This window comes from Ostrinia nubilalis, chromosome 19, assembly GCF_963855985.1.
Source record: "Ostrinia nubilalis chromosome 19, ilOstNubi1.1, whole genome shotgun sequence".
Lineage (NCBI taxonomy): Eukaryota > Metazoa > Arthropoda > Insecta > Lepidoptera > Crambidae > Ostrinia > Ostrinia nubilalis.
In genome coordinates, this window is record NC_087106.1 from 8,056,907 (window position 1) to 8,070,081 (window position 13,175).

The 13,175-nt window shown below is 36.2% G+C and overlaps 1 long non-coding RNA gene across 1 annotated transcript; it reads right to left on the reverse strand.

The window, feature by feature from the left end:
• Positions 1-3,635: 3,635 nt before the first annotated feature.
• On the reverse strand, positions 3,636-4,880 carry LOC135081152 (uncharacterized). Its single transcript, XR_010259140.1, has 2 exons — positions 4,348-4,880; positions 3,636-4,109 (listed from the first exon to the last, which is right to left on the reverse strand). It is a non-coding gene; the product is annotated as an uncharacterized LOC135081152 (long non-coding RNA).
• Between the last annotated feature and the right edge of the window lie 8,295 nt (positions 4,881-13,175).

Consider the following 13,175-nt stretch of genomic DNA (forward strand, 5'->3'; position numbering starts at 1 on the left):
GGTGCCCTGGAACGGAGTCATTCAACCCTCAAAGAATACCTTAGATCGTTTACTAACGAGGAGCAGACAAACTGGCCCCGTTATACCTATACAGCCATGCTTACTTATAATACAACTGTTCATTCAACAACTCACTTCACACCTTACGAACTGATGTTCGGAAAGAAACCAGTAATTCCGAATTCTATCTACGAAGAATCGTCGGGAGCCACATACCCTGAATATGTTCGGATGCTCCAAAATAGACTGAAGTACTCACGAGAGAAAGCTTTAGATTACATAAGGCAATCCAAAGAGTCCTCCAAATCCCATTATGACACTCGTACTCGTCCAAGGTCATACAAAATTGGCGACTACGTTTATGTTAAAAACCACTTGAGAATGCGTAAAGCTCTTTCGCCCCTCTGGAAGGGACCCTATAAAGTAGTAAAAATAAATGGTAACAACACACTTACCTTACTCATCAACCGACGCCACGTCACTCATCACTTCGATCAGGTGAAGTTGGCCGACGTCGAAGTAAACCTGTAAATAAATATAATATATTATATTATGTCTTAGAATTAACGTAAATACTTACCTCGAATTCACGTCATATTCGTGCGACAATGTATCCATATAACCTGAAAACAAAAAAAAATTATATACTTAAATAAAAAAAAATATTATATACTAAAAAAAAAAAAAAAAAAAAATATTATATACTTAAATAAAAAAAAATAAAATAATATAAATAAAATAGTTACTTACTCTTAGGTTATTAATAATTGTAAAATTATTATTTGCAGTTCAGCTCAAGGTCAATCTCACCAAGATTTCATCCAGCCGATTACCTCAAGTTCAGGCGTCTACTATGATTACCTAGGCAGACTTAAGATAAATAATGGACAGCTGAAAATTGTAATACCGGTAGATATCGCGCATTTTAGGCCACACATGCAAAATATCGAAACTGTTTTCGAAACAACGAAACGATTATGTAATCAAACCCGAATTATAGAAATTGATGCAGAGTGCCGTAACTCATTGCAACCATTAGCAGCCCAATTGCAAGAAATGAAAAGAGAGTATGCGTCCATCTCTCACCTAGTAGACAATAGAACCAAACGTAGTGCATGGATAGGAGGTATAGGGACACTTTTGAAACAGATCTTCGGCTCCTTAGACGAAGATGATGGTTTGAGGTACGATGAAGCAATAGCATCATTGCAAAACAACGAAAAGAAGTTAGCCTCGCTTATGAAAGAGAATATCCTGATCACCAGTTCTACTTTAAAATATTATAATAACACCCTACATAAGATAAAAAGCAATGAAGCTAGCCTTGCTGAAGCTATCGACAAGCTCTCTACAAATATAAAAAACATAACTGAAATCACTAATGGACTACAAATACGCGCTAGTGTAAATGAAATACTTAGTATCCTAGAAACGTCAATACTTACCTTGTCATTCCAGCTTGAAGACATAACTAATGCCATTCTATTCAGCAGTCAAAACATCCTACACCCCGCGATAATAACACCAAGTCAATTACATCAAGAGCTTGGCGATAACTACAGGCATTTGCCTAGCGACCTTGAACTGCCTGTAACATTAGACATTAATTCTGTATATCTTATTTTTAACATTTCTAAGTTAGTATGTTATTACTTTAAGGATAAGATCATATTTGTGTTGCAAGTACCGTTAGTTAACACTAAAGAATATGTATTATTTCATACTATTGCACTTCCTACACCATATGAACCCAAGGAACCGAACTCTTTTAGCCTGATCATACCTGATCATAAATACATTGCAATGACCAAAGACAAATCTCATTATTGTACTTTTGACAACCTGAAAATCTGCAAATCCGTAGGCTCAGAAGACTTTGTATGTAATATCGAAAACCTGTATTCCACAGAGGCAAGGACGACCTGCCAAAGTGAATTATTAGCGAAAGTAATTAATAAAAAACCAGTACAGTGTGAATCTAAAATTATATTTGGAAAATTGGACATTTGGAAACCATTGTCAAATAACAAGTGGATCTTTATACAATCAGAACCTAACAAGATTTCAATAGACTGTCATAATGCAGAATTATATGAAACAAGTATTATTGGTACAGGCTTAGTCAGTATCCCCAAGGATTGCATTGGCTATTGTAAAAGCACGACGCTAATTCCAAAATACAATGTTTTAAATATCACATCACCAATCAATCACGTGCCAGATTTTAATTTGATCAACGATACTTGTTGTAACATAAATAAATTAAATGATGTAAGGAATAATGTGTCCCCTATCCACCTACATGACATAGATTTAGACGATTTTAATTCCGAAAACAAAAATAAAATAAAATCTCTTCTAGACGACTTAAAAAGCATCGAACATCCGCCAAATCCACATATTGTTAAATATGGGACACACTATTCCATTATCATAATCCTAATGTTTATTGCTATAATTGCTACATTATGTTATTGTACCGCTAAGCGACTATTTTGTAAATCCGGAAGCAATCGTCCCTTTAAATTTAAAATCAACCTAAATAGACCTTCATCCCAAACACCCCCCGAAACACTAGACAGTACAGACAGACAGGACCCTAACAATTTTGATATAGAAATGACCAGCCCTGTTGCCCCGCTCAGAACCAAAATTTAACAGAGACTTGGAGTCTTCAACCCCAAGTCTCCTCTAGAAGGGGGAGGTGTTATATCCGGTATTTGCATCCCTTATTGCTGCCCTGGCCGCCCATCCCGCCATGTCAGCAGTTTGGGATCCAAAGCCATGTCTCTCAGCCTTTCGAGCAGTCAGTCCGTGCTCAGATCCCATAGTAGGCGGTTGCTCCCGGATAATTAATCCGAATTCAAGTTCTAATTAAAAGAAGTTTTTTTTAAAAAGCTAATTTCAATTCCCCGCGTAACAGTTTGCATTAATCTCAGAAGATCCTATAAGCTACAAAGAAGCAATACAGAAAGAAGGATGGTCAGAAGCTATAGAGAAGGAACTAGAAGCACATAAAAAGCTGAGCACATGGGAAGAGTGTGAATTACCCAAAGGTCACAAGATAATCGATACAAAATGGGTATTCCGTACAAAATCTGACAACACTAAGAAAGCCAGATTAGTGGCTAAAGGCTTTCAAGAAGAAACCACTCAGAATGTTTACGCACCAGTAGCAAGAATGACAACAATAAGATTATTTATAAACAAAGCAGTTCAAGAAAATCTAAGTATCAAACAACTAGATATCCCAACAGCGTTTTTAAATGGAGAATTAAATACAGAAATATATATAGATTATCCCGAAGGTGTAAATAAAAAACAAGGAAAAGTACTAAAACTCAGAAAAGCTCTTTACGGATTAAAAGAAGCTCCCAGATGCTGGAATGAAAAGTTAAATCAGTTTTTGACAGAAAATGGACTAAAGCAATCTCAAAGTGACTTTTGTCTGTACTCAGGAAGAAATGTATACATACTTATATTTGTGGATGACATACTAGTAATTGGAGATGGACAGAAAATAATAAATAAATTAAAAGAAGAATTTCAAGCTAAAGATATGGGAAATATAAGCAAATTTCTAGGAATGGAAATAACACAAACACTGGATAAAATAGAAATAAAACAAACACAAATAATTGAAAAGATTTTATTAAAATTTCATATGCAAGATTGCAAGGGTTGCAATACACCAATGGAAGTCGGACTAAAAATAAATGAAAACGAAGAAATCATGGAAAACATCCCTTACAGAGAGCTCATAGGCTCACTCATGTACTTGGCTACTATCAGCAGGCCAGACATCGCTTATGCCACTGGGTTTTTAAGTAGATACTTGCACTGCCCAACACCAACTTTATGGACAGCTGCGAAGAGAATCCTCAGATACCTGCAACAAACAAAACATATGGGATTAATATATAAAAGAGAAGAAAATAATAATTTAATAGCTTTTTCAGATTCAGATTGGGGATCCGAGCAAATGGACCGCAAAAGTGTGAGTGGAGTTGCAATCTTCCACAAAGGCAACTTGGTCAGTTGGAGTTCCAAGAAGCAATCATCGGTCTCACTGTCCACAGCGGAATCTGAATACTACGCAGCATCGTTATCTGTAAGTGAAACAGTATATATTAGAGAAGTGTTAAAAGATTTGCATTGTGATAAAGATTTGATTTGCTCATTATATATAGATAATCAGAGTACAATTAAGATGATAGAAAGTTACGAAAATAGCAAAAGGTCGAAACATATCGATATCAAAGTTCATTTTATTAAGGATATTGTTAAAAAAGGCTTAATTACATTGAAATATGTGTGTACTAATGAAAATAAAGCAGATATACTTACAAAGTCTTTGTGCCAGGTTAAACATAACTATTTCTGTAAATCTCTTGGATTGTATTAGTTTGCGATTAATATTTTAGTTGTATTATGTTTTAACCACATTATAGCATCAGAGTTGTGTTGATTAATATTGATTTTTTGAATATTTCAGACTTGTTTTGTATCGAGACGTAAGATAAGTATAGTATAACCTAAAATTTTAGTGTCAATGTCAAATGTCAAGTGTCATTGTGACAGCTCATGCCAAGTGTTGCTATTTAAAGATTAAATTTATTGTCTGCAAGTTCAAGTCAATTTGGCCAAGAAAATTGAGACTTGATCTTGAGCCGGGGTGTTGAATATAATCATTCATTCGGTCTTATTCGATAAAATACATTATCTGTGGAGCTGTCAAAATGACAACCTCATTCCCGGTCCCCTCGTACTCGCAATGGCGGACGTGTTGTGCGTAGGTTTAATTAGATTATAATTGAGAAGTTAAAAATAAATGTCACTGATTACTTTTACTTATGGGGCTTTCATTTAAACAAGAATTCCGATATACACCAGCTTGCCTGTACGTATAGGCCGGCACGCACACATTCAAACCCTGACGCAGGTGACGCACCACTTCGAGTGCAAACTTCACACAGTTGACACATTTAGGCGGCGAAAAAACAACACGAATACGACATTTCTTGTGTGATGAAATTGTGTAAAAACCGTTCTGTTCGAACAAACAAAAATTAAGGAATCACATTTCACAGGTAAAATAATAATCCAATCACTTATTTCCCGACATTAAAATATTGAAATTAATATATGATCAAACGAACTTCTAGAAGGAAGTTCGATCATTATTATATGAATAGCTCCATTCGAAGATATATTATTACCATGTAGTTTCCCTAACGTACTAGGTAGTGTCGCACTTTTAGATTTGTATCGATTGTTCTTACTCGATTTCCGATTTCAAACCGTCATCTATGGGTCTACGCATCACTAGCGCTCCCGCGTTTTGCTCATTCTTTTAGAGATACCAAAACTTTTACAAAGGGTTGAGGTGGGTGGGTTCTTATATCTTCGAATGGAGCTATTCATATAATAATGATCGAACTTCCTTCTAGAAGTTCGTTTGATCATATATTATATTTTCATAGCTCCATTCTTCAGATATATTATTACCATGTAGATGTTCAGAGAACTGAAGTAATGCATATTATTTTAAAAGTTTTGGTAGGAAAATGTATTAAATTAAACAAGGATTTTTGAAACTAAAAATATTTTATTTCAACATATTATTATGTATTTTAAAACAATAACATAAAAAAAAACAATCTTAACTTAAACTTAAGTCATAATCACACAGTTTTATATAATTTGTCTATGAATTATCCATCTTATACATGAAACTTAATTGTTTGTTTCAAAAACAGACCTAGCTAATTCTTGTGAAATAATGGGGCGATTATAAAATTTTGCAAATGTCTGTGATCTAGCCGTCCATCCGGCTGTTTTCCGAATCGCGTCTAGTGATACACCTGAGGCACGAGCAGCCGATGTGGAGGCGTGACGCGTGCTATGAGCGCTAAACTTCGTCACGTCAACGCCACTCTCTGCTAACATACTTTTAATCCATCGACTGATGGTTTGTGACGTCACCGGCTTATGTGGACGTTTGTAAGTTATAAATAAGTTAGAAGCGTCATTTCTAATATTCTTTGTAATATCTAGGTTTTCTTCTAAACATTTTGCAGGACAAATACTAGGTTTGTCAGTAAAATAGGGTATAACTAAGGTTGGTTGCTCACGATTGATTGCCGAGGTTTTAATTAAATTTGAAATAGTTATAATGATCTGATTTTGATGAACTACAATACTATTTGTTTTTATTAAAGACAATGTTTGTACGCGATGAGCTGTACAAAGAGCCAAAAGTGTAGCCAACTTTTTTGTTAATTGACATAATGATAAATTTGTGTGAGGGAACCATTTATCCATGAAATCTAAAGCTACCTGTGGATCCCATATGGTATTATATTTAGGTATATTAGGTCTACATTTGAAGACTCCCTTTAGTAATCGTGAAACTTGTTCATCAGAACCTATATTATTACCTAGAAGCAGTGCTATAGCTGAACGATGGCTATTTAGTGTCCCATAAGAAGCGCCATTCTCAAATTGTTTCGTAAGAAATAAAATTAGCGCTGCTTTTGGTGCTTCTAAGTAATTAATATGGTAATTAAACAATAATTCCACCACAGTTTGAATGTTGTGTTGTATTGTTTTATAGTATTAGCCGCCAACGAAGAAATCATTAAATGTATCGCTTCTGATGGAATGCCTTGTTTTGTGAAGGCTTCCCGGAGACAATGGCTGCTGCCAGGGTAGTCTGCGCGGGTAGATGTATCCTGTAATCCGACCGAATTGCATTTTTTAGAAAAATAATATCAGATATTATAATATTGTTCAACAACGGGAACCACACTTGTGTGGGCCAATAAGGAAAAACAAAAATTCCAGTTGACTGTTCACTGACAATTTTTTGTAAGCATTTTTGAATTATTGCAAAAGGAGGGAAACAGTAAAAATAATATTTTGACCATGATATCGTAAAAGCATCTACCGTAAGCGCATCCGGGTCTGGCTTCCAGGATATGTATACCCTACATTTGGCATTGGTGCGAGATGCAAACAAGTCTATATCGATTTTTCCTAATTTATTGATAACATTTTGAAAGGCGACTGAACATAGTTCTATTTCGGTGTCGGGATTAACTCTGCGCGATTCCATGTCAGCTTCTTTATTTTCTTTGGAGTTGATATAAGATGCAAATAACCACAAGTTGCGTTCTTCGCACCACTGCCAAATGGATCTCGTCAAATCATTTAAGTGTGGGAACTGTATACCGCCCATTCTATTGATATAGCTGATGGCCGTAGTGTTGTCTATCCGCATCAATATAGCGCAATTGGTAGAATCTCGGGCAAAACATTTAAGGCCAAAAAATGCTGCTTGAAGCTCTAAATAATTAATGTGATATTTTAGCTCACTTTCTTTCCAGTGACCATTGGCGCGCATATTGTTGCAGACAGCACCCCAGCCTGACCTTGACGCATCCGTGAAAATTTCCAATTTGTATATTGGAGGTGAAATAAAGTTTTTAGAAATTAATATATTTCTTTCCCACCAAACTAAATCCGATAAGATGTTATTTGACAGCGTCATAATTGCATCGTAATCATTATTACATTTTTTCAGGGCGAGATACTTTTCCCTTTCGAATTTCTTTGTGTATAACCAGCTGTATTTTATTGCCGGACATGCGGCTGTTAAAACACCTATAAATTGAGAGAATTCTCGAATGGTACATTTTTGTAATGTTTTGAATTTTTTCACCAGTTGTAATTAGGGGTTGCAATCGAATATTCGAATATTCGAATATTCGAATTTAGATTCCAAATGTAATATTCGAATAGTAAATTAACATGTATTCGAATATTCGAATATTAAAAAAATAAACAGAAAAGATAGAACGAAGACAACTTAGTGTTTGCAAATGTGGTCGGAGGCATCAAATACATATCACCAACTAAAAGAACTAGTCATTGATGCTTCCGACTTCATTGGTGAACACTAAGTTGTCTTGCGAAACCAAGGTTCCAAATTACCTGAAAGAGACAACTACTAAGCAAAGTCAGCTAACGATGCTGAAGACGGCGGACGGTAACGTCAACAAAAGCCGAGGTTCTGGGTGAGATCGAAAAGATTTATGGACAGCTACATACCTCCAAACCTGTTAATAACTCCGCAACAGATGCAAGAGCTAGGTTAACGCGACACTATACCAAAGACATCCCGTATATCAGCCTATACGAGATTGATTAGGAAGGCTCTCAAACAGCTAAAGAACAGCAAGGCACTGAGTGATGACGGAATAACCTGGGAGCTTCTGAACGCGGGTGGAACACCGACACTCGTTCCGTCTTACTCTAAGGAACAACGCCAGAGGCATGGGATAGAAGTGTGGTGATGCTTTTCTTAGACTATGAGAAGGCCTTTGATTCGATCGATACTTAGGCAGTGCTGCAGTCTCTTTAGCGGTGCCGTATTGACTATCGGTATATCGAGATGCTGAAATGCCTGTACAGAAACGCTACCATGTCGAGCCGAGTACAGGAGCAGAGCACGAGGGCGATTCCTCTGCAGCGAGGCGTGAGGCAGAGAGATGTTACATCTCCGAAACCATTGACCGCTGCATTGGAAGACGCTTTGAAGCTCTTTGAATGGAAAGGAGGAGGCATAATTACCTTTCAATAGCGAATACATCACTCAGCTTCGGTTTGCTGACGATATTGTGGTCATGGCAGAATCGCTTGAAGACCTCGGCACAATACTCGAAGACCTTAATCGAGTCTCTCAACAGGCAGGCCTTCGGATGAACATGGACAAAACGAAGCTTAGGTCTAACGTTCATGTTTCGGTTGGAGCTCGATTCTCGAGACTGTTGTGCTGTGTTAACAAGTATGTCTTCCTCTGACAAACGATTCGGCTAGGTAGATTAAATTTCGAGAAAAAGGTAAAACGTCGAATCCAACTCGGCTGGGCAGCGTTCGGGAAACTATACAACATCTTTTTTAATCCAAATACCTCAGTGCCTAAAAGACGAAATTCTTCAATCAGTGTGTTACCAGTGATGGCACACGGCTCGGAAACGTGGCCTCTTACAATAGGCTTTATAAAAAAGCTCAAAATTGCACAGCGTGCTATGGGAAGGGCTATGCTCAGTGTTTCTTTACGAGATTGAATCAGAAATGAGGAGATCCGTAAACGAACTAAAGTCGCTGACATAGCCCGACGGATTAGCAAGCTGAAGTGGCAATAGGCAGATCACATAGTACGCTGAAATGATGGCCAATGGGGCAGCAAGGTTCTGAAGTGGAGGCCACATACCAAAAAGCGCAGCGTGAGACGTCCACCCACAAAGGTGGACCGAAGACCTCATATAGGTAGCGGGAAGGCGCTGGATACAGGCCGCTGCCAACCAGTCATTATGGAAGTCATTGGGAGAGGCCTATGTTCAGCAGTGGACTTCCTATGGCTGAAATGATGATGATGATGAGAATTGTATAACTGTTTTAAAAACTATATTATTAAATAGTTAAAACATAGTTCCTAAAGCAATAAAACCAGCAATAAAACATTGATAATTTAAGTACTTTTTATTTTTTTTGAAAGTATTCGAATATTCGAATAATATTCGAATATCACTGAAAAAATATTCGAATATTCGAAATAGAAAACTATCGAATATTTGCAATCTCTAGTTGTAATATATGTGTTTGTTTGTGTTCTGGTAAGAATATAGTCATATTTTGTGTGTCGAACATGTAACCTAAAAATTTGCATTTTTGTTTCGGCTCTAACGAGCTTTTTTCGAAATTTATGATAAAACCTAAACATTCGAGAATTCTGACAGTTTCATTTACATTCAAAAGACATTTTTCATAAGAATTCTCAATACACAAGATATCGTCTAAATATGTTACTGAACTAAAACCACGTTTTCTTAAATAACCAATCACTTCCTTCATTATTTTTGTAAATGTTCTTGGTGCTGATGATAAGCCGTAGGGGATCGCATTAAATTCATAAGTAATTAAATTTTGTGAATCGTCTTCAATTTGAAACCTTAAATACTTTTTATGTTCGGGATGTATAGGAACTAATAAGTAAGACTCTTTCAGATCAATACTATCCATGTAACTGTTTTTTGATAATAAAGTACATACACTTCTGTAATCCTCCATTTTGAAACGTTCGTTATCTACATACTTATTAAAAAATTTTAAATTTAGAATAAAACGATCTGTACCATTAGGTTTTGGAATCAAAAAAATTGGTGAGAGAAATTGTTCAGTGTGGTTTTGGCATACAGAAATAGCTCCTAAGTCAAGAAGGTTATTAATAGCAATTTGCATTTTTTGCTTCTCTGTAGATGATAATGATTTATTTGGTATATGCGGGCGTGTAACATTATTTATTAAAGGTATACGATAGCCATTTAAAATATAATCTAACACAGTTTTATTTTTTGTTATGTGTAGCCAACAATCATAATAAAAAGTTAATCTACCTGCATGTACCTGAACTATTGACGTGTTTGGGCACGTTGTTTGGAAAATGTGGCTGTCCTCGCCTGCGACTGCGCTGCCGGCTGCTGCGGCTGCGGCGCTTGAGGGCGAAACTGCCTGTACGGATGTACTCGGCTCGTCATATTGTATGCTCCGCGCCCCCCCCTGCTCGACGACGAGGGATATCGAGGAGGAGGTGTCCAGTTTCCCGTGTATCTGCCTTTTAATTGCGACTGATTTTGATTATTCTTTTGCGGTATATTTCTTTTGATTTGCGAACCTTGCTTTTCTATGGCTTTAGCCGCCTTTATTTTTTCTGATAATTGACTGCCAAATAGGAACTCATCTCGTTGTTCTTCTTGAATTATGTTCAGTATCGATTTATCTAGACACGGAGTAATACATTTAGTCCGAATTTGTGTTTCTGTATAATGAAGATCAGTCAATATTCTACAGCCTTCAGAAAGTTGTTTTATGGTTTCCATTTTACTCCCGTCATTAATTAATATTTCCAAAGCTCTTGAAATAGCAGTAATTCCCAATCCTAATTGATTTTGTTTTATTTCCATCTTTTTGTCTCTACTACGAACTGCTTCTGCAACAGCAGCAGCTATCTCGGGGTTTAAACTGGGTGATTTTAATAATCTGCAGTTATCTGGAATATGATGTTCCTTCAACAAGTTTTCTTTGACATCTTTTGTCAAGCCTTTCTTAAGTATTGGCAACCAGCGCTGTGCCAAGTCGTTGTGAATATTAGCTCCATATTTAGGACTGTCTTCAATGGGATCCCCCAATGCAAGACGTATTTCTGGGTCAAGTTCTGTAGGTACTTCACTTGAGGTTCCTGGAACCTGTTCCTGCTCTAGTGGAACATTTGGAGTTTGAGATGACTCACAATCATTTTTGGGATCTTTGTCCTCGCCTGCTTGCGACTGCAATGGGTCGCATAAAACTGGTGTATTAGATAACGGTATGTCAACCGGTATCGTCGGTAAAGAATCATCCTGTATATTAGGGTAATCATGGTGCATAATCTCAACGTCCTCGACATTATAATTTTCGGGTATTTGGATATCTGAAAGTATAAAGTAAAATATAGTCTTTTTTTTTTTTTTGAGGGTACTATAAAAACTAAAAATAATTGTGAAATTTTAACACTCCATTAATAATATAATATTAGGTATTTACTTTTTAAATTCGTTATAATATGTTCATAATGTATCTAAGAACGTATTTTGCCTTCGTGTATGACTCACGGTCAACCTCCAGGCGTAGATTTTTGCGTCATGTCTAGCCATCGTGTATAACTCGCGGTTACCCTCCAGGCAGACTTATAGACGCTGTATTGCACACTTTTATTTCGTATAATATAATATATTTAGGTACTTACCCTGGTTTTCGATATCAGAATCTGAATCGGAAATTATAATATTTCGTCGACGTTTATGCACTTTATGTTTTTGTTCTAAACGTTTGATTTTTTCTTTGTAACGCTTTATTTTATCTTCAGCCTTGCGTTTCGGCATATTTGAAATGTAACGGTTACGCGTTTGTTATAACTTGAAGTGACGTGCGTTCACTACCGCACACAAAAAAGGAATGAGCAAAACGCGGGAGCGCTAGTGATGCGTAGACCCATAGATGACGGTTTGAAATCGGAAATCGAGTAAGAACAATCGATACAAATCTAAAAGTGCGACACTACCTAGTACGTTAGGGAAACTACATGGTAATAATATATCTGAAGAATGGAGCTATGAAAATATAATTGAAATCAAACGTCATTCACTCGAAAAAATAATACGTCAAAGACCAGTGTTCTCAGTTATTTACGTGGGAAAATTACCCGAAATATGGGAAATTAATAATAATTTTAGGACTTTTTAGTTGTTTATTACGCATAGGTACTATAGAAATAAAATATTATTTATCATAATAATTGTGTTTTAATGGGATATATTTTCATAGGCAGATTTGATCCTTCCCAAAAATGTGGAACTGCGAAATTCAAATTTTCTTACATTGATTGCAAGTCAGTGTCAGGTTGTATGTTAAAATCTATCAGAGATAATAATAATATATTGATGATGCATAATAATATTATGATTATAATGTACACAAGATTCGTAATTTGTAACTGCGTGAATCATTTTTGATCAACATTATGTACATACCCTGACACTGACTTGCAAACAATGTTAGAAAATTTGAACATTGAAAATTTCGCGCCTACCTCAACGCATTCACCTTTCATCCTTTTCAAATGGCACGGAATAATTCTGTCTACATTTCCAAGTAACATCTGCCGATCTATGTTTTTCTTAAAGTAAATGGGTAAAATGTTTTGGCGAACATGGCATCCCTAAATTCACTCACACAATAGACAGATGCCAAAATTTTGCGTCACAGTTTTGTTGTAGCGCGAGTTCCGTCCGCCTTTTTTTATAGGTCCATGCCTACCCACATATTATTTTGTGCGATGTATGCAAATCTATACTACCTAATATATTATAATAAAAATTTACAGTTTGTAACTTTGATTGACTGACACAATTTTTCATTTTAGATTTTTATCATGCCTCGGAAGTATACGCCCGATCCAAGGGGGAAAAGATATAAAAAATATGATGAAAGCATTATTCAAGAAGCAGTAGAAGAATATAGAACCAGCAAAATGTCACTTAAAGCTGTTGCTGATAAGTATAATATTGATAAGT